This window comes from Lolium rigidum, chromosome 2 (assembly GCF_022539505.1).
Source record: "Lolium rigidum isolate FL_2022 chromosome 2, APGP_CSIRO_Lrig_0.1, whole genome shotgun sequence".
In the NCBI taxonomy this organism is placed as follows: Eukaryota; Viridiplantae; Streptophyta; class Magnoliopsida; order Poales; family Poaceae; genus Lolium; species Lolium rigidum.
The window spans coordinates 11,986,596-12,009,539 of NC_061509.1; positions in this window are offsets into that span (position 1 = coordinate 11,986,596).

The following is a 22,944-nucleotide window of genomic DNA, read 5'->3' on the forward strand; positions in this document are numbered from 1 at the left end:
AGTTCACTTGGATTGATATTGTTCGCTGCAATTCTCCACCATGGGTAAACCTCGCGATACTAAGATCGCCATATTACCATCCACTACAAGAAAAGGTACAACTCTTAGTACCTCTGCTGCTCTTGATTCACCATCTGTGATAAGTAACTTGTTTCACCACCGCAAGCTTCAAATGCTGGTATTCTGCTGAATCTGAAAATTCCTCTCATAATTGTGATGATGCTTCTGCTGTGCTTGATAATGATGGTTCGTTAGGATCTTTTCTAGATGCTACAATTGCTAGGTCTAGGCAAATTGAAAACACTGAAACTCCTAATGAAAATGCTCGCTACACCTGTTAATTCACCCGAGTCTCGTTGAATATTCTAGTGATGATCTTGATGAAGATTATGTAGAGCTTGATGATGATTTTATTGAAAAATGCAATGCTACTACCGATGCAAGAAAAATTAAAAAGTTGCTTGCGTAACATGCTGTTAGATATAAACTATCTCCCGATCCTAAATTTGCCACATCTCCTATAAACATTAATGATAAAGATTATGATTTTTCTCTTGATCTATCTCATATAGCTATTGTTGAGAAAACACTCTTTTGTGGTACTGAAAAAGAAAGTGCTGTTGAACACATGATTGAGTTATCTACTCTGAGTAGCTTGTTTTCTGATGATGTTAAGATGCGTACTTATTTTGTCGCTAAAAATTTTCCTTTCTCATTAAAGGATGATGCTAAAACTTGGTATAATAATTTGCCTCCCGGTTCTATTAAAAGTCCAAAAGAATTGCTTGATGTTTTCTTCCGGAAATACTTTCCTGCTAGTGCTCAACATGTTGCTTTTGCAGAGAATTTATAATTTTGACCAGGAAGATGGAGAGAAATTGCCTGAGGCTTGGGCGAGATTTTGCTCTCTTATTAGAGCTCGACCTGACCATGATTTGGAAAAGCATGATTTACTTGATATATTTTATAGTGGACTAACCATTGAGTCTAGGGCATACCTGGATAGTTGTGCTGGTTGTGTTTTCAGAAAAGAACTTCGTACGACGCCGAAGAATTATTGGCTAAAATAGGCCGGAATCATGATGATTGGTCTACACCCGAACCAACCCCGACACCGATAGTGAAGAAGAGGGGTATGATTAAATTAAATGATGAAGATATGAGGGAAGCCAAGAAGTCTCTTAAAGAGAAGGGTATTAAACCTCGAAGATGTGAAGAATTTACCTCCTATAGAAGATTTATGTGAGATAACTCCCCTTCATCCATGATTGAGGTACACTCTCTTCAACGCTTTACTAGGGAAGATATTCCGTATTCAAAACCTCCTGCTCAATGCTTAGATGAGTTTGATAATTATATTGTTAAGCAAGAAAACTTTAATATGAGAGTGGCGAATCATTTAATGGAAAATTCTCGAGCTATTAGTGAATTGCATGATATTGTGGAGAGAACCTCCAATGATGTTAAGATACTTGTTAAACATTTTCATATGGTTCAAACTCAAATTGATCAACTCACTAAAGTGCAAAATGACTTGTTGGGAAATAATTCTAAAGAAAAACATGCTTATGAAGTAACAACTAGAGGTGGTGTTTCTACCCAGGATCCTCTATATCCCGAAGGGCATCCCAAAAGAGTTGAACAAGATTCTCAACTAACTAAAACTAGTGCTCCATCTAAGAAAAAGAAAAAGAAACATAAGAATGTTGTAGAATCCTCTCGAACCTCGTTAATGATCCTAATAGTATTTCTATTTCGATGCTCGAAACTGAAAGTGGTAATGAACATGATAAAGATAAGGATAAGGATGATACTCCCGATAAAGAAGAGGTTGAAGAAGAACCTAAAAAGCATGCTAAAAATAAAAAGTACACTAAAGAAGATTTTATTGCCGAGAAACATGGTAATGAAAGAGAACCTTGGGTTCAAAAGCAAATGCCTTTTCCCGCTAAGAAACTAAAATCAAAGGAGGAGGAACATTATAATAAATTTTGTGATTGGATGAAACCTTTATTTTTGCAAATCCCTTTGACTCGATGCTATTAAATTGCCTCCTTATTCAAAGTATATGAAAGATATAGTCTCTAACAAAAGGAAAATTCCCAATGAGGAGATTTCCACTATGCTCGCTAATTACTCTTTCAGTGGTAAGATTCCAAAGAAGCTTGGAGACCCAGGTATACCGACTATTCCTTGCTCCATCAAGAATAATTATGTTAGAACTGCTCTATGTGATTTGGGAGCAGGAGTTAGTGTAATGCCTGATGGCGTGTAACTCACACGTTCGTTGGGAACCCCAAGAGGAAGGTATGATGCGCACAGTAGCAAGTTTTCCCTCAGAAAGAAACCAAGGTTTAATCAAACCAGGAGGAGCCAAGAAGCACGTTGAAGGTTGATGGTGGCGAAATGTGATGCGGCGCAACAACGTGGATTCCGGCGCCAACGTGGAATCTCGCACAACAAAACCAAAGTACTTTGCCCCAACGAAACAGCTGAGGTTGTCAATCTCACCGGCTTGCCGTAACAAAGGATTAAGCGTATCGAGTGGAAGATGATTGGTTGCAAGAAAATAGTAAAACACAGTTGCAGTAGATTGTATGCTATGTAAAGAATAGGACCGGGGTCCACAGCTCACTAGAGGTGTCTCTCCCATAAGATAAAAGCATGTTGGGTGAACAAATTACAGTCGGGCAATTGACAAATAGAGAAGGGCATAACAATGCATATACATGATATGATAAATATAGTGAGATTTAATCCGGGCATTACGACAAAGTACATAGACCGCTGATGCGCGTAGATGTACACGTCCGTTGGGAACCCCAAGAGGAAGGTATGATGCGCACAGTGGCAAGTTTTCCCTCAGTATGAAACCAAGGTTTAATCGAACCAGGAGGAGCCAAGAAGCACGTTGAAGGTTGATGGTCGCGAAATGTGATGCGGCGCAACACCAGGGATTCCGGCGCCAACGTGGAATCTCGCACAACAAAACTCAAAGTACTTTGCCCCAACGAAACAGTGAGGTTGTCAATCTCACCGGCTTGCTGTAACAAAGGATTAAACGTATCGAGTGGAAGATGTTTGCAAAGAAAACAGTAAAACACAATTGCAGTAGATTGTATGCTATGTAAAGAATATGACCGGGGTCCACAGTTCACTAGAGGCGTCTCTCCCATAAGATAAAAGCATGTTGGGTGAACAAATTACAGTCGGGCAATTGACAAATAGAGAAAGGCATAACAATGCATATACATGATATGATAAATATAGTGAGATTTAATTGGGCATTACGACAAAGTACATAGACCGCCATCCAACCGCATCTATGCCTAAAAAGTCCACCTTCAGGTTATCATCCGAACCCCATTCAGTATTAAGTTGCTAAGCAACAGACAATTGCATTAAGTATGGTGCGTAATGTAATCAACAACTACATCCTTAGACATAGAATCAACAACTAGTGGCAACAGCACATCCACAACCTTAGAACTTTCTGTCACTGTCCCAGATTTAATGGAGGCATGAACCCACTATCGAGCATAAATACTCCCTCTTGGAGTTAAGAGTACAAACTTGGCCAGAGCCTCTACTAATAACGGAGAGCATGCAAGATCATAAACAACACATAAACAATAGATTGATAATCACCATAACATAGTATTCTCTATCCATCGGATCCCGACAAACACAACATATAGTATTACGTGATAGATGATCTTGATCATGTTAGGCAGCTCACAAGATCCAACAATGAAGCACAACAAGGAGAAGACGACCATCTAGCTACTCGCTATGGACCCATGGTCCAGGGGTGAACTACTCACTCATCACTCCGGAGGCGATCATGGCGATGAAGAGTCCTCCCGGGAGATGAATCCCCTCTCCGAGCAGGTGCCGGAGGCGATCTCCCGAATACCCCGAGATGGGATTCGCGGCGGCGGCGTCTCTCGGGAAGGTTTTCCGTATCGTGGCTCTCGGTATCGGGGGTTTCGCGGACGGAGACTTTAAGTAGGCGGAAGGTCAACGCGGGGGGCCACACGAGGTGCCCGTGGGGTAGGGCCGCGCGGCCGTGGCCTCGGGCCGCGCCGCCCTGTCCCCCGGCTGCCTCGTGGCCCCACTTCGTTATCTCTTCGGTCTTCCGGAAGCTTCGTGCAAAAATAGGACCCCCGGGCGAAAGTTTCGTCCAATTCCGAGAATATTTCCTTACTAGGATTTCTCGAAACCAAAAACAGCATAAAACAAAGAATCGGCTCTTCGGCATCTTGTTAATAGGTTAGTTCCGTAAAATGCATAAATATGACATATAATGTGCATAAAACATGTAGGTATCATCAATAAAGTAGCATGGAACATAAGAAATTATCGATACGTTGGAGACGTATCGCATCCCTAAGCTTAGTTCTCGCTTCGTCCTGAGCAGGTAAAACGATAACAAAGATAATTTCTGAAGTGACATGCCATCATAATCTTGATCATACTATTTGTAAACATATGTAATGAATGCAGCGATCAAAACAAAAGTAATGACATGAGTAAACAAGTGAATCATATAGCAAAGACTTTTCATGAATAGTACTTCAAGACAAGCATCAATAAGTCTTGCATAAGAGTTAACTCATAAAGCAATAAATCAAAGTAAAGGTGTTGAAGCAACACAAAGGAAGATGAAGTTTCAGCAGTTGCTTTCAACTTATAACATGTATATCTCATGGATATTGTCAACATAAAGTAATATAACAAGTGCAATATGCAAGTATGTAGGAATCAATGCACGTTCACACAAGTGTTTGCTTCTTAAGGTGGAGGAAGATAGGTAAACCGACTCAACAATAAAAGTAAAAGAATGGTCCTTCAAAGAGGAAAGCATCGATTGCCGTATTTGTGCTAGAGCTTTTATTTTGAAAACATGAAACAATTTTGTCAACGGTAGTAATAAAGCATATGAGTTATGAAAATTATATCTTACAAGTTGCAAGCCTCATGCATAGTATACTAATAGTGCCCGCACCTCGTCCTACTTAGCTTGGACTACCGGATCTTCGCATGCCATGTTTCAACCAAGTGTCACAAAGGGGTACCTCCATGCCGCCTGTACAAAGGTCTAAGGAGAAAGCTCGCATTTTGGATTTCTCGCTTTTGATTATTCTCAACTTAGACATCCATACCGGACAACATGGACAACGTGATAATGGACTCCTCTTAAATGCATAAGCATGTAGCAATGATTATTATTCTCATATGAGATTGAGGATATATGTCCAAAACTGAAACTTCAACCATGGTTCATGGCTTTAGTTAGCGGCCCAACGTTCTTCTCTAACAATTTTGCATGCTTCAACCACTAAAATGATAGATCCTTCAGACAAGACGGACATGCATAGCAACTCACATGATATTCAAAAATAGTTGATGGCGTTCCCCAGAAGCATGGTTATCGCACAACAAGCAACTTAATAAAAGATAAAGTGCATAAGTACATATTCAATACTACGATAGTTTTTAAGGCTATTTTGTCCCATGAGCTATATATTGCAAAGGTGAATGATGGAATTTTAAAGGTAGCACTCAAGCAATTTACTTTGGAATGGCGAAGAAATACCATGTAGTAGGTAGGTATGGTGGACACAAATGGCATAGTAGTTGGCTCAAGGATTTTGGATGCATGAGAAGTATTCCCTCTCGATACAAGGTTTAGGCTAGCAAGGTTATTTGAAGCAAACTCAAGGATGAACCGGTGCAGCAAAACTCACATAAAAGACATATTGTAAACATTATAAGACTCTACACCGTCTTCCTTGTTGTTCAAAACTCAATACTAGATATTATCTAGACCTTAGAGAGACCAAATATGCAAATCAAATTTTAGCAAGCTCTATGTATTTCTTCATTAATGGGTGCAATGCATATGATGCAAGAGCTTAAACATGAGCACAACAATTGCCAAGTATCACATTATCCAAGACATTTTAGAATTACTACATGTAGCATTTTCCAATTCCAACCATATAACAATTTAACGAAGAAGAAACTTCGCCTTGAACATTATGAGTAAAGCCTAAGGACACATGTGTCCATACGCAACAACGGAGCGTGTCTCTCTCCCACAAAGTGAATGCTAGGATCCATTTTATTCAAACAAAAACAAAAACAAAAACAAACCGACGCTCCAAGTAAAGAACACAAGATGTGACTCGAATAAAAATATAGTTTCGGGGAGGAACTCGATGATGTTGTCGATGAAGAAGGGGATGCCTTGGGCATCCCCAAGCTTAGACGCTTGAGTCTTCTTAAAATATGCAGGGGTGAACCACGGGGCATCCCCAAGCTTAGAGCTTTCACTCCTCTTGATCATAGTATATCATACTCCTCTCTTGACCCTTGAAAACTTCCTTCACACCAAACTTCAAGCAAACTCATTAGAGGGTTAGTGCACAATTAATAATTCACACATTCAGAGGTGACACAAACATTCTTTACACTTCTAGACATTGCATAATGCTACTGGACATTAATGGATCAAAGAAATAAATCCAACATAGCAAAAGAGGCAATGCGAAATAAAAGGCAGAATCTGTCAAAAACAGAACAGTCCTTAAAGACGAATTTAAAGCTGGCACCAGACTTGCTCAAATGGAAAAACTCAAAACTAATGAAAGTTGCGTACATATCTGAGGATCACGCTCGTAAATTGGCAGATTTTTTAGAATTTTCTACAGAGAACTGTACCCAGATTCGTGACAGACAGCAATGCTGTTTCTGCGCAGCGATCCCAAATATAACATCAACTTTGACATAGAAACTTTACTTGGCACAAAAACATGATAAGGAGAGGTTGCTACAGTAGTAAACAACTTCCAAGACTCAACAAAACAAAAAATTGCTGTAGGTAAAAACATGGGTTGTCTCCCATAAGCGCTTTTTTTAACGCCTTTCAGCCTAGGCGCGTAAAGTGCAAATCAAGTATTATCGAGAGATGAAGCATCAACATCATTACCAGGGGTGTTGGGAGTTTTCTCAACCAAGCATAGTATATTTGATATATAAGTTTTAGCGTCTCCCTTTTCATTAGTCTTAGGCTTGCTACTCTCATCGAACAAATTTTCAGAACAAGCCAAGCATAGTTATTTTCTAGTGCATCATTCATAGCTAGGAGTTTACATGGTATTGGTGCTTTGATCTCCCCACCATCATTAATATTATTAGTGTACCTTATTCTATCCATGTCCATTTTTTCAAGGAGACCAATAAAATTGGTATGAGAACCTAGCATATTAAATTTAGCAAAAACCTTTCTAGCCTCTCTTGCTAGACCACCAAATTCTCTAAGAAGGGTTTCTAAAACAAAATCTTTCTTTTCCCTTCTTCCATATCACCAAGTGTAAGAAACATGTGTTGGATTATAGGATTGAGATTAACAAATTTAGTTTCCAACATGCGAACTAAAGCAAGCAGCAGCAATTTCATAGGTAGGTGCAAGTTCTACCAAGTGTCTATCTTCAAAATCTTCAAGAATACTAACATGATTGAAAAATTCTTCTATATTATTTCTCCCAACTATGGACCCACGTCCTCACCGGTGATATCTTTTGCGGTGAAATTAAAAGGAAACATGATGCAATAAGCAAAAAGTAAACTAGGCAAACAAAGTAAAGACTAGTAACTAATTTTTTTGTGTTTTTGATATAGAGAGCAAGACAGTAAATAAAGTAAACTTAGCAACTAATTTTTTTTTGTGTTTTGATTTAGTGCAGCAAACAAAGTAGTAAATAAAATAAAGCAAGACAAAAACAAAGTAAAGAGATTGAGAAGTGGAGACTCCCTTGCAGCAGTGTCTTGATCTCCCCAAGAACGCGCGCTGTAAAAATGTGCTTGATGCGCGTAAATGTACACGTCCGTTGGGAACCCCAAGAGGAAGGTATGATGCGCACAAGGGCAAGTTTTCCTCGTAAAGAAACCAAGGTTTAATCGAACCAGGAGGAGCCAAGAAGCACGTTGAAGGTTGATGGTCGCGAAATGTGATGCGGCGCAACACCAGTGGATTCCGGCGCCAACGTGGAATCTCGCACAACAAAATTAAAGTACTTTGCCCCAACGAAACAATGCTGAGGTTGTCAATCTCACCGGCTTGTTGTAACAAAGGATTAAACGTATCGAGTGGAAGATGTTTGCAAAGAAAACAAGAAAAACACAATTGCAGTAGATTGTATGCTATGTAAAGAATAGGACCGGGGTCCACAGCTCACTAGAGGCGTCTCTCCCATAAGATAAAAGCATGTTGGGTGAACAAATTACGACTGGCAATTGACAAATAGAGAAAGGCATAACAATGCATATACATGATATGATAAATATAGTGAGATTTAATTGGGCATTACGACAAAGTACATAGACCGCCATCCAACTCGCATCTATGCCTAAAAAGTCCACCTTCAAAGTTATCATCCGAACCCCATTCAAGCATTAAGTTGCAAAGCAACAGACAATTGCATTAAGTATGGTGTGTAATGTAATCAACAACTACATCCTTAGACATAGAATCAATGTTTTATCCTTAGTGGCAACAAAGACATCCACAACCTTAGAACTTTCTCGTCACTATCCCGCATTTAATGGAGGCATGAACCCACTATCGAGCATAAATACTCCCTCTTGGAGTTAAGAGTACAAACTTGGCCAGAGCCTCTACTAATAACTGAGAGCATGCAAGATCATAAACAACACATAAACAATAGATTGATAATCACCATAACATAGTATTCTCTATCCATCGGATCCCGACAAACACAACATATAGTATTACGTATAGATGATCTTGATCATGTTAGGCAGCTCACAAGATCCAACAATGAAGCACAACAAGGAGAAGACGACCATCTAGCTACTGCTATGGACCCATGGTCCAGGGGTGAACTACTCACTCATCACTCCGGGGCGATCATGGCGATGAAGAGTCCTCCCAGGAGATGAATCCCCTCTCCGGCAGTGGTGCCGGAGGCGATCTCCCCGAATCCCCCGAGATGGGACTCGCGGCGGCGGCGTCTCCGGAAGGTTTTCCGTATCGTGGCTCTCGGACCGGGGGTTTCGCGACGGAGACTTTAAGTAGGCGAAGGTCAACGCGGGGGCCACACGAGGTGCCCAGGGGTAGGGCCGCGCGCCGTGGCCCGGGCCGCGCCGCCCTGTCCCCCTGGCTGCCTCGTGGCCCCACTTTGTTATCTCTTCGGTCTTCCTGAAGCTTCGTGCAAAAATAGGACCCCGGGCGAAAGTTTCGTCCAATTCCGAGAATATTTCCTTACTAGGATTTCTCGAAACCAAAAACAGCAGTAGAAACAAAGAATCGGCTCTTCGGCATCTTGTTAATAGGTTAGTTCCGTAAAATGCATAAATATGACATATAATGTGCATAAAACATGTAGGTATCATCAATAAAGTAGCATGGAACATAAGAAATTATCGATACGTTGGAGACGTATCATCCACCTTCAGAGTTATCATCCGAACCCCATTCGCATTAAGTTGCTAAGCAAATGTACAATTGCATTAAGTATGGTGCGTAATGTAATCGACAACTACATCCTTAGACATAGAATCGATGTTTTATCCCTAGTGGCAACAACACATCACAACCTTAGAACTTTCTCGTCACCGTCCCAGTGTGTCAATGAAGGCATGAACCCACTATCGAGCATAAATACTCCCTCTTGGAGTTAAGAGTACAAACTTGGCCGCAGCCTCTACTAATAACGGAGAGCATGCAAGATCATAAACAACACATAAACAATAGATTGATAATCACCATAACATAGTATTCTCTATCCATCGGATCCCGACAAACACAACATATAGTATTACGTATAGATGATCTTGATCATGTTAGGCAGCCCACAAGATCCAACAATTAAGCACAACAAGGAGGAGACGACCATCTAGCTACCGCTATGGACCCATGGTCCAGGGGTGAACTACTCACTCATCATTCCTGAGGCGATCATGGCGATGAAGAGTCCTCCCGGAGATGAATCCCCTCTCCGGCAGGTGCCGGAGGCGATCTCCCGAATCCCCGAGATGGGATTCATGGCGGCGGCGTCTCCGGAAGGTTTTCCGTATCGTGGCCTTCGCATCGGGGTTTTCGCGACGGAGGCTTTGAGCAGGCGAAGGGTAGGTCGTGGGGCCGACGAGGGCCCACACCATAGGGCGCGCGCGGCCCCTCTGGCCGCGCGGCCCTATGGTGGCGGCTCCTCGTCGCCCCACTTCGTTATCTCTTCGGTCTTCGGTCTTCTGGAAGCTCCGTGCAAAAATAGGACCCTGGGCGAAGATTTCGTCCAATTCCGAGAATATTTCCTTACTAGGATTTCTGAAACCAAAAACAGCAGAAAACAAAGAATCGGCTCTTCGGCATCTTGTTAATAGGTTAGTTCCGTAAAATGCATAAATATGACATATAATGTGCATAAAACATGTAGGTATCATCAATAAAGTAGCATGGAACATAAGAAATTATCGATACGTTGGAGACGTATCAATGCCTTTTTCTCTTTATAAGAGACTTGATTTAGATAAGTTAATACCAACTGATATATCTTTGCAAATGGCCGATAAATCTACCGCTATTCCCGTTGGTGTATGTGAAAATGTTCCTGTTCAAGTTACTCAACAAAGGCTTGATATTAACCGATTTTGTTGTGTTGGAAATGCCCGAAGATGATAATATGTCCATTATTCTTGGAAGACCCTTTCTTAATACTCAGTAGGGCTGTTATTGATTGCAATAAAGGCATGGTTACTTTCAATGTTGATGATAAGGAACATACTGTCTATTTTCCCAAGAGGATTGATAAAGTATATGGAGTCAATACAATTTTTAATGTGAAAACTATCAAAGTGGGATCCATTGATTGTCCTATATATGAGCCTAAAGAAGAATATCAAACTCTTGTGATTGGATCCATATCAATTCAATATAAGGTAACATGATTGATTTGAGGTTTATTTCTTCTTATGTCATATAAAATTTATTTGGTAGCAAGACTTGATCAACCTTGTTAACAAGTATATTTTAATGCATAAGAGAGCTAAACAACATTTCTTTCTTTCTTTCTCCCTCCACTTATTTCACTTGTCGTAGCACTTTTTGTTTTGCAATATGCTTTTGTTGTTTAAGATTTTGGAAATCATTTTCCTGCGCAAAGAATAATTAATTTAACACCCGTAAATGTGCATTTTTTGAAGTTCTCTAAAAATTACAAAAATTATACTCGGTAGTCCTATTTTTCGAAGAGGCACCTGGGAGCACTGGGCTGACTCGTGGGGCACCCTGCAGGTGGCACCCCACAAAGCCGGCGCGGCCAGCCGTGGGGGCGCGCCACCCCGGTGTGTGGGCCCCCTTTGCCCCACTTCAAGATCTCTTCCTCCCATGCTCTCTCTCTCCCGAAAAACTCGCACCAAGTTCCTCTCACTCGCGTTTCTGCTCAAGAACTCGCGATTTCTCGATCTCCTTGCTCAGACCTCGCATTTCGTCTCGAAATTTGGCACATTTGCACCTTGGTATGTGACTCCTTTGATTGTCCAATTAGAATTTTGTTTGGTTGAGTATATCTTGAATATTTTGCTGCTGTAGATAACATGTTTAGTGAGCTTGCATGCTTGTTCTAAGTGGTAGAAATTAGTTTTGATGCATGTTTAGTACTCTAGCAAGTTCCTATAGTAGTTCCCCTCAATTATATACCTTGAAATCAAATTTTATAATGATTGTTGAAAAATTTCAGAAAATGGAAGGGAGTAGGCACCAACTAAATCAACAAGAATTGGAGGTACAACAAGTCATGAGAGTTCATCGCGAAGAGGGAGTATACCCCTCTTATTACCCATGCACGGATTTTATGCGAATGCAGAATCCCGCAAGATGTTCAAACACCGATTTCCAATGCAGGTTGGAAGGTTTTACCGTTGGTGAACCTCGCCAATATGCTAAACTAACGGTGTCAGCTGTGCAGGATTTTGAATTTCATCGGCCTCAAACTAACCCCATGGTCGTGTACAAGATTTATAACAAAACTATCAACTTGCCTTTCAGTTGATTTTTGTGCAAAGAATTAGAGTGCCGCAGCGGGGATCCCGCGAGAAGGTCGTGGGAACGCCGCGGGAGCTCTCGAATCTTTATACAATGATTTGTAATGGGAGGAGTTTCTCCGATGATGGTGGTAAGATTAGTAGCATTCAACAACCAGCTATCCGCTATTTCGCTTACTTCCTTACAAAGTGTGTTCTTGCTAGAAGGAATGCGAGTAAGTCGTCTCGTTCAAGATATGGTTTTCTTAGCCGCCGCTTTGCAACAGGATAGGACCTATAATTTGGGTGCTTTAATAGCTTGTAGACTTGCTACTAACCGTGAGAAAGGAGGAATTTGTGGAGGTCTTATCGCCTCTCGCTTATTAGCTATGCATGGTGTAGGACCTCACCATCTAGATATTCCACTTTCTATAGAGAAACTTGATGTTGTTTCCATGATTAAACATGAGTTTATTTCAGTATGCATCTAATTTGAACAACCCGTATTATAGGATAACTTTGTATAAGAAAAATTGGAGAATAACTAAGAAAATTGAAAAATTAGTACGATTGCCTCGCACCTCGCTCCGCTTAACCTTGATGCCAGGAAAGGGTGGTCGATCACGTAAAATGAGCTAAACGCATACATAGAAAGGGAAAGCCATCGTGCAAGGGAAGGCATGGAGGAGGCCGAGGAGCACCCCGACTCTTCATCCGATGCAACGAGCTCCTCATATCAACATTATGGTCATGTGGAACCTCCACGACATTCTTCTCGCGTTAGGGCCCTATTATCACTCCATGTATGATCCACCGGCGTGGAACTCCGACCCTCGTTGGGAATGAACTCCACTTAGGCCAAAAGCCTAAGCTTGGGGGGAGGTATACCGGCATCACTCATTCTTTGCATATTATGGTTGCCGGATACTTGTACATGCTTGTTTAGTTCTTAGAGTGGTTTTCTAATGAGAGGGAGATGATATTCGGGGAAGTGCTGTCCAAAAAACAGATTCTGGGCTGTTACCAAAAAAATTCGTACGCACAGCCAGAACATTATTCTGAGTTGCAAATTTTTGGGCATGTGCCCCAGGTTGTTATCTAACTTTCATTAGTTGAACACTTTTTGAGCTGAGCAATGGAAGATTTTTGTTAATTTCGATTTCTGTATCGCTCGTCAGTTTTGCGTATTTCTGTCATCCTGCTTTTCTGTGTTTCTGTTAGTTTGCATTCTCTTGTTTTCACTCTGTTTCTTTCCTAAAACACAAAAAGACCAAAAATATTTCTGTTGTTTCTCTTCACCATTTGTTTATTTGGTTCTTTGCTCTTAGTTTACTTTATTTTCTATCGGTATTTTGCCATGAGAAAACCCAAAAAGATTTTGCTTTGTTTGCTTGTTTCTTTTGTTCTTGTTTCTAATTCGAAAACACCAAAAATATTTGCTGTTCTTCTTTGGTTTGTAAAGTTCATCATGAGTTCAATGGTCTTCGGTGGTCGGAGCGTGGTTTTCATTTCATATTATCCAAGCTACACAAGTGAAAGGCAATAATGACGATCTACAACAATTGGATTGTGGTGAGAGGCCGGTATGAACTCTATTTGTTTTCATTTTTGTACATATACTCATCCATGTGAGCATGCTTAGCTGGTTCATGTGAGGTATATGTTATTTGAGAAAGTCTAGTAGTTCATGATCTCTCATGTTTAGCTCCAATTTATTAATATGAGTAGCATGTCATGGATGTTCGCTTGCATTGTTTTATTCATAAGTAAGTATGGCATTGTGGTATCCTCCTCTCCGAATAATTCATTTATATCGACTTGGCACATGCTCACGCATGCATATGACTCGAACAAAAAGTCAATTAAGCCTCGATGATTTATATTGCTTCAGTAGTTCTTGTATCACTTTTATGCCTCCGTTAATTTATTTTGCCGCAAGCATGATTATGACAAGCATCGCTCTCTTGATTTGTCGCTCCCTAGTCTTTTGCTAGCCTTCACTTGTACTGAGCGGGAACGCCGCTCGTGCTTCCAAACACCCGAAAACCAAGTTGTTCCAAAGTGTCCACCATAAATACCTATGCATGGCATTTCAAACCATTCCAAGTAAATTCTCATGCGCTACCTTTAAAACTTTCAAAATGCTTCTCAATTTGTGTTAATGTTTCATAGCTCATGAGGAAGTATGTGGTGTTTAGCTTTCAACCTTGTCATTTACTTTTGACGGACTCTCATATGGACTAGTGGCACATCCGTTTATCCAATAATTTTGCAAAAAGAGCCGGCAATGGGATTCCCAACTCCGAATTAATTAACTTAAATAGACACTCCTCCATGGTTTGTGATTGTTGGACTCAGCACCCGAAGGATTCGGTTAGCCATGGCTTGTGTAAGCAAAGGTTGGGGGAGTGTCATCATCATAATAAAACTTAAATAAAAAGGCACTCCTTCGTGGTATGTGATTGTTAGCAGTGCACCCGAGGATTCGGTTAGCCATGGTTTGTGTAAGAAAGGTTGGAAGGAGTGCCACATAAACATGCAAATAATTCATGGGAGCCGCTCTTGGGAGTCCTAGTTGATGAGGTAGTTAGTGTACCCATTACCATTCGTTGACAACAACAAGCACTTCTCAAAATAATTTTACTCCCGTTTTAAAAATGAAAAGCTCTAGCGCATGTTAATCCCTCGCTTCCCTCTCGCGAAGGGTCAATCTTTTACTTTTATGTTGTGTCTCCATTCTTTCTTTGAGCACTATCTTGAGAGCACAACTGTCATTCTTAGTATAATATGCTTGTCTCAAAATATGATTGATTGTGGTATAACTTTGATGCTTTTATCTTTGATAATCATTACTTCTAGTCTTTCTATGAACTCCAGAGGTGCCCGGGCATTTATGTTTTGCCGATCAAATACGGGCAAGCAAGATACCACTTTATCATATTCTCTTATGAACATTGCAATCCTGCTTATATACATGATTCATGATGCTTATTATTAATTGTTGGTACCTCTCCATGATTGACATAGCTGTTGGATGATCTTATTTGCATGTATCTCATTATGAACTCGCTTGAGTATTAGCCATAGCATGAGAATATATACATCATATGAGCAAATGTGTTCGTGAAAGTTCTTTTATCGCTCGCTTGTTAATCGAATTGCTTGAGGACAAGCAATAAGCTAAGCTTGGGGGAGTTGATACGTCCAAAACGTATCTACTTTCCCGAACACTTTTGCTATTGTTTTGCCTCTAATTTGTGTATTTTGGATATAACTAACACCGACTAACGCTGTTTTCAGCAGAATTGCACTCGGTGTCTCGTTTTTGTGCGTAAATCCAACTTTCGGGAAAAACCTCGAATTTATACGTAAGGCCCTATTGTCCCGGAAGACTCACGGAGCCGTAAGGGCAAGCCGTGTGGGGGCACGAGGGCCCCACACACTAGGCCGGCGCGGCCCAGGGGGGGCCCGCGCGGCCCTAGTGTGTGGCCCCCTCGGCTGGCCCCCGACGCCCTCCTTCGGACTACTTAGCGCCCTCGACCTAAAAACGCACGGAGAGAAGTCGAAATCGCCAGGAACCCTCCAGAGAGCCGCCACATCGCGAAACTCCGTCTCGGGAGCCAGAAGTCTCCGTTCTGGCACTCCGCCGGGACGGGGAATTGGAGGAGATCTTCACCGCCATCACCACCAACGCCTCTCCATCGACCAGCCATGTTTCCCCCATCCATGTGTGAGTAATTCCCCCGCTTGTAGGCTGAAGGGGATGGTAGGGATTGGATGAGATTGGTCATGTAATAGTCATACGATTGTTAGGGCATAGTGCCTAGTATCCGTAGATGTCACTTTTATGATATTGTTGCAACTTGTTATGCTTAATGCTTGTCACTAGGGCCCGAGTGCCATGATCTCGATCTGAACATGTTATTGATTCATGAAGATATTCGTTGTTTATGATCTTACTCCGCAAGTTGTATACACACGTCGCTTGTCCGGAACCAATGGCCCCGAAGTGACAGAAATCGGGACAACCGGAGGGGATGGTAGTGATGTGAGGATCACATGTGTTCACGGAGTGTTAATGCTTTGCTCCGTACTCTATTAAAAGGAGTACCTTAATTTCCAGTAGTTTCCCTAGAGGCCCGTGCCGCCACCGGCCGGTAGGACAAAAGATGTTGTGCAAGTTTCTCATTGCGAGCACGTACGACTATATATGGAACACATGCCTATTGATTGATTAGTACTTGGATACCGTTTTATTATTATCTGCAAATGCCCTCGCTTTGATTGTTATATGAGTTTCTCTCATCCATGCAACGCCCGTTAATCCGTCCCCTCGTGCCTACGTATTTTAATCCCGCTGTTTACTATAATCACTACCTGCTGTCTTTATTTCACCGCTCGCTGTTATTTTAATATTCCTATCGCTATAAAACTGTTATTACCGATAAACTCTTGCGAGCAAGTCCGTTTCCAGGTGCAGCTGAATTGACAACTCCGCTGTTAAGGCTTACAAGTATTCTTTGTCTCCCTTGTGTCGAATCAATAAATTGGGTAATACTTCCCTCGAAGATTGTTGCGATCCCCTATACTTGTGGGTCATCGTGGAGCCTTGTGCCTCCACACCGCTCCAACTAAGAGTAGCACTCGCAATAGTGTAAACTTCGGACACATCAACGTCTTCGCGTGTATCTATTATTTCTATACCCGAGCTCTTTACTTATACACTTCACTTTGTGATAGCATCTGTGCTTCAAGTTATTTGTCTTGTTGTCACACAGTTACTTGTCTTTCTCAGCATAAGTTGTTGGTGCATGATACGTCTCAAACGTATCTATAATTTCTTATGTTCCATGCTACTTTTATGACAATACTTGAATGTTTTATACATACTTTACAGCATTATTATACATTTTCCGGCACTAACCTATTAACAAGATGCCAAAGCGCCGGTTCGTCGTTTTACTGCTATTTTTGGTTTCAGAAATCCTAATAAGGAAATATTCTCGAATTGGACGAAATCAACGCCCGTGGTCCTATTTTTACACGAAGCTTCCGGAAGACCGAGGGGGAAGGAAGTGGGGCCACGAGGCGCCGCCACACTAGGGCGGCACGGCCCGGGCTCCCGGCCGCGCGGCCCTAGCGTGTGGGGCCCTCGTGTGTCCCCCCGCGTTGCCCTTCCGCCTACTAAAGCCTTCGTCGCGAATACCCCGTACCGAGAGCCACGATACGGAAAACCTTCCAGAGACGCCGCCGCCGCCAATCCCATCTCGGGGGATTCAGGAGATCGCCTCCGTCACCCTGCCGGAGAGGGGAATCATCACCGGAGGGGCTCTACATCATCATGCCCGCCTCCGGATTGATGCGTGAGTAGTTCATCCTTGAACTATGGGTCCATAGCAGTAGCTAGATGGTTGTCTTCTCGCTTGTGCTATCATTGTTATAGATCTTGTGAGCTGCCTAACATGATCAAGATCATCTATTTGTAATGCTACATGTTGTGTTTGGTGGGATCCGATGAATCTAGAATACTATGTTAAGTTGATTATCAATCTATCATATATGTGTTGTTTATGTTCTTGCATGCTCTCCGTTGCTAGTAGAGGCTCCGGCCAAGTTGATACTTGTAACTCCAAGAGGGAGTATTTATGCTCGATAGTGGGTTCATACCTCCATTGAATGCGGGACGAGTGACTAAAGTTCTAAGGTTGTGGATGTGCTGTTGCTAGTAGGGATAAAACATTGATGCTTTGTCTAAGAATATTTGTGTTGATTACATTACGCACCATACTTAATGCAATTATCTGTTGTTTACAACTTAATACTGGAGGGGGTCGGATGATAACCCGAAGGTGGATTATTTAGGCATAGATGCATGCTGGATAGCGGTCTATGTACTTTGTCGTAATGCCCCGATTAAATCACATAGTAATCATCGTTGATATGTATTGAATCTTGATTTGTCAATTGCCCACCCGTAATTTGTTCACCCGGCATGTTAGTTATCTTATTGGAGAGACACCACTAGTGAACTGTGGACCCCGGTCCATTCTTTTACATCTGAATACATTCTCATCGCAATTATTGTTTTTACTGTTCTTTGCAAACAAACACCATCTTCCACTCGATACGCTTAATCCTTTGTTTTCGAGCAAGTCGGTGAGATTGACAACCTCGCTGTTACGTTGGGGCAAAGTTCTGTGATTGTGTTGTGCAGGTCCCACGTTGGCGCCGGTTTCACTGGTGTTGCGCCGCACTATGATGACCCACAAGTATAGGGGATCGCAACAGTCTTCGAGGGAAGTATTACCCAATTTATTGATTCGACACAAGGGGAGACAAAGAATACTTGTAAGCCTTAACAGCGGAGTTGTCAATTCAGCCGCACACGGAAACAGACTTGCTCGCAAGAGTTTATCGAGTAGTAACAGCTTTATGGCAAGGTGGAAATAGTGAAATAACAAGAGCGGTGAAATAAAGACAGGAGTAGTGATTATAGTAAACAGCAAGATTAAAATACCGTAGGCACAGGGACGGATTTAACGGCGTTGCATGGATGAGAGAAACTCATGTAACAATCAAAGCATGGGCATTTGCGTATAATAATAAAACGGTATCCAAGTACTAATCAATCAATAGGCATGTGTTCCATATTTAGTCGTACGTGCTCGTAATGAGAAACTTGCACAACATCTTCTCGTCCTACCGGCCCGGTGGCAGCCGGCCTCTAGGGAAACTATCGGATATTAAGGTACTCCTTTTAATAGAGTACCGGAGCAAAGCATTAACACTCCGTGAACACATGTGATCCTCACATCACTACCATCCCCTCCGGTTGTCCCGATTTGCTCACTTCGGGGCCATTGGTTCCGGACGACGACATGTGTATACAACTTGCAGGTAAGATCATAAACAACGAATATCTTCATGAATCAATAACATGTTCAGATCTGAGATCATGGCACTCGGGCCCTAGTGACAAGCATTAAGCATAACAAGTTGCAACAATATCATAAAAGTAACATCTACGTGATACTAGGCACTATGCCCTAACAATCTTATGACTATTACATGACCAATCTCATCCAATCCCTACCATCCCCTTCAGCCTACAAGCGGGGGAATTACTCACACATGGATGGGGGAAACATGGTTGGTCGATGGAGAGGCGTTGGCGGTGATGGCGGTGAAGATCTCCTCCAATTCCCCGTCCCGGCGGAGTGCCAGAACGGAGACTTCTGGCTCCCGAGACGGAGTTTCGCGATGTGGCGGCTCTCTGGAGGGTTTCTGGTGACTTCGACTTCTCCCCGTGCGTTTTCAGGTCGAAACCAATAAGTAGTCCGAAGGGGGGCGTCGGAGGCCGGCCGAGGGGGCCACACCACATGGCCGCGCGGGCCCCCCCCTGGGCCGCGCCGCCATGTGGTGTGGGGCCCTCGGGCCTCCACCTCCCTTGCCCTTCTGCTCCGTCAATATTTTGGTAAAATAGGGCCTTCGCATAAATTCCGAGGATTTTCCCGAAAGTTGGATTTCGCACAAAAACGAGACACTGAGCAGTTCTGCTGAAAACAGCGTTAGTCCGTGTTAGTTGTATCCAAAATACACAAATTAGAGGCAAAACAATAGCAAAAGTGTTCGGGAAAGTAGATACGTTTTGGACGTATCACACTACACTCCTCCACCAACAACCTTCACGTGCTTCTTGGCTCCTACTGGTTCGATAACCTTGGTTTCTTACTGAGGGAAAACTTACTGCTGTGCGCATCACACCTTCCTCTTGGGGTTCCCAACGGACGTGTCGACTACACGCCAACAGTGCACAAAGGTGAACCATAATCATATAGCTTTGGGGCTTCACAAACTGAATGCTAGGCGACATATTTCCCTCTAGGCGGCATTTGTGTCCTTTCACAAGAGGTTCAAGCCAATATCATAAAAATGTAAACCTCCTATTCACCCCTCCCTCTCGGCGGCATTTGTGTCCTTTCACAAGAGGAGGAACGTCGAGTCTCCTTGCGGCATGCCAACGATGGAGTCGAGCGGTGTTACAGATCCGAGGCTTCACGAGGGTGAGCGGCATGGTGAGGCTTGACAAAGGTGTGCGTTGTTGGGACTATGCATTGTACTATGATGATGGAGTTGAACTGTGGCGTTCGACTCTGGGACTCAATAGGAGCGGCGTGGCATTGATGGATTCGAACGACCTCACACATAGAGGTTTGCGAAGGTGAGCCACACCATGCGCGACATGGAGGTAATGGTTCAAAACAACGTTGTGGATCCAAGGCCTGACGAAGGGAAGCACTCTCATGGCACTCCACAATGTATTTTGGCGATAAAGTCGAACAACCTCGCTGATTCGAGTCTCAGTGAAGGCATTGGTGTCATTGCTTTCAGAGATTGAGCCAATTGTTTGTCAAAGACTTGTCGTAGTGAATCAAAAAATACATCTTTCTTTTAAAAACGGGGTGAGTGCAATACCAGAGTTATGCACATGCCGTGGGGCTTACGGCCCCCAACTTTATGAGTTTACTAAAGGAAACTAACCATAAGGTTAAGAATAGAATATTTTAAGCCTTTCATCCCCGGACAATGATATTTTGTGTTTTGTCCACTAGAGATCCTTGGCAAGCTTTGATAGTGGAGTCGTACACATGTGCGGTACATAAATGAGAAACTTTATCGAAACAAAACATGAATAGAAAATGCTAATTGCATAGTTAAGATGATAATAGATATCCATGTATTTCTCTCTTTTTTCTATAGAATATAGCTAGATCATTCTAGGATTTATGTAGTTGGAGATTTTTGTAGGTCTGCTTTTTTTTTTTCTTTTGAGAATCCTTTTGTAGGTCTGATGATTTTCAGATTGAATACTAGCAAGGAACATAATATGGGCCCTCCTAGTTGGACCTTGATTGCTCTACCGGGCTGAACTAGCAGATGTGCCTTAGCTGACACTGCCAAGCGGAAAAACACATATCTGGTCCACACTAGGAAAGAAACTCCACTAGGCAGTGCTGCTCCAGTCACACTACGCAGGAAACTCCGCCCTGCGCAAGTGCTGCTCGAGTCACAGGCAAGAAACTCTGCCCCACTCACACTACGCAATCGGAAGAAGAAACGAGGAGCGCCGAGATTTCGCCGGCGATCGCAGTCACTCGTCTCCGGCACTGACCGACGCTCCTTCTCCCCCTGTTCAATTCGATGGAGCTTTGATGTGAGCTCTCTCCTTCCTCATCTCTCCCAATCTATTTTCGTTTCATTTCTTCTGAACCTTATCTGCATTTACCTGTTGGGCAGTTGTCACCGTCAGCGGCGAGATCCATTATTCCGTCTTCCGAATTCCGATTCTCCAACTGACGGATCCCGCCGAGATTCCTCACCTGATGGATCTTGCTGAGATTCTTGTCCAACGGTGAGATCCGCCATCCCATTTCGATTCTCTCCCCCAGACAGCGAGATCCATTCCGTCATCCATTCCAAGATGGACGGATGAGCATTCCAAAATGCGCCTCCGATTACCTGTTCTGCACACCACATTGGAGAAATCAGTCCATTGCTCTGACGCCGATCTGAATTCCTCTGTCGCTTGATCGATTTTACAGTGCCGATCGCCGGGAGGAGCCGTGCGCGGACGGCGAGGCGCAGCCGGAGCCGCATCCGCCGCTGCCGGTGTCCGTATCCAAGGTGATCGACGACGACAACCTCCTGCCCCTGATAATCGTCCGCGTCGGCTTCCCCACCAGCCTCCTCCGCGCCGCCCTCGTCTGCAAGCGCTGGCTCGGCGTCGCCTCCGACCCGGCCTTCCTCCGTGGCTTCCGCAAGCTCAACCCTCCGAGCCTCCTCGGCTTCTGCGTCGACACCTTCACACTCGGCGTGCCATACCAGGCGATCCGCACACGCTTCATCCCCATGCCGGCACAACCGCCGGAGCTCGCCGCCGTTGCGCGCCACTTGTTAGCCTACGAGAAACAAGAAAGGGACACCCAGCGGAGCGCCGACGCCTTCATCAGCGGCTTCTGGAACGGCATATCCACAGAGAGAGGCATGGCCAGCCTCCTCCTACCCTCCGCCCCAACCGACCAGGACCAGTTCGACGGCTCCTTCCTGTCCTCGTTCTTCATCTGCCTGCACTCCAACGGCGAAGTCCACGGCCTGTCGCACGTCTACTCCTCGGTGGAGGCCAACAGGAGGAAGCGCAGGTTCTGCACCATGAACATGTACACGCTGCAGGACGGTTCCTGGCAGATGCGCACCTCGGCCGCGACGCAGCTCAGCTACGCGAGGCTGGACATAGAGCCTCTGCTCGTCGGCGGCAAGGTGTACATGAGGAGGGTCGACGAGGGCGACATCCTCGTGCTGGATTTGAAGGGCTCGAGTTTCTCCACGGTTCCGCTTCCAGAAGGAGTGGAGTATCTCAATGAAAACACCATGCTGTCTCGGGCCGATGATGATTCCAAGGTTTACCTCATGCATTTGGTGAAGCTTCAGCTTCGCATCTGGCTCCGCGATGGAGACAGCTGGTTGCTGGTGGATACCATATGTTTGCGTCAGTTGTGCGATGTCCCGGGCATGTTGGATGCCACGGATGAGGATGGGCATAGTAATGCTATTATCAGGGTAAGCCAGTTGGGGGACAGTGATGAGTTTGTGTTCTTGAAGATTGGTCAGTGTGCGCTCTACTTGGACATCAAGCGCAGGGTGCTGCGTAAAGTGTATGAGGCGACGGAAGAGAATCAACGTCTGTGTTATATCCACCCTTTTAGGATGATCTGGCCTCCCGTGTTTCCTGCACTTAAGGACGATGATCCTGCAAGGTTTGTCTTTGGCCTTTGAATGTTATATCTGTACATTGTTGTTGTTGTCGACGCTACGAACTCATGCCATGTGCGCATTATGTTA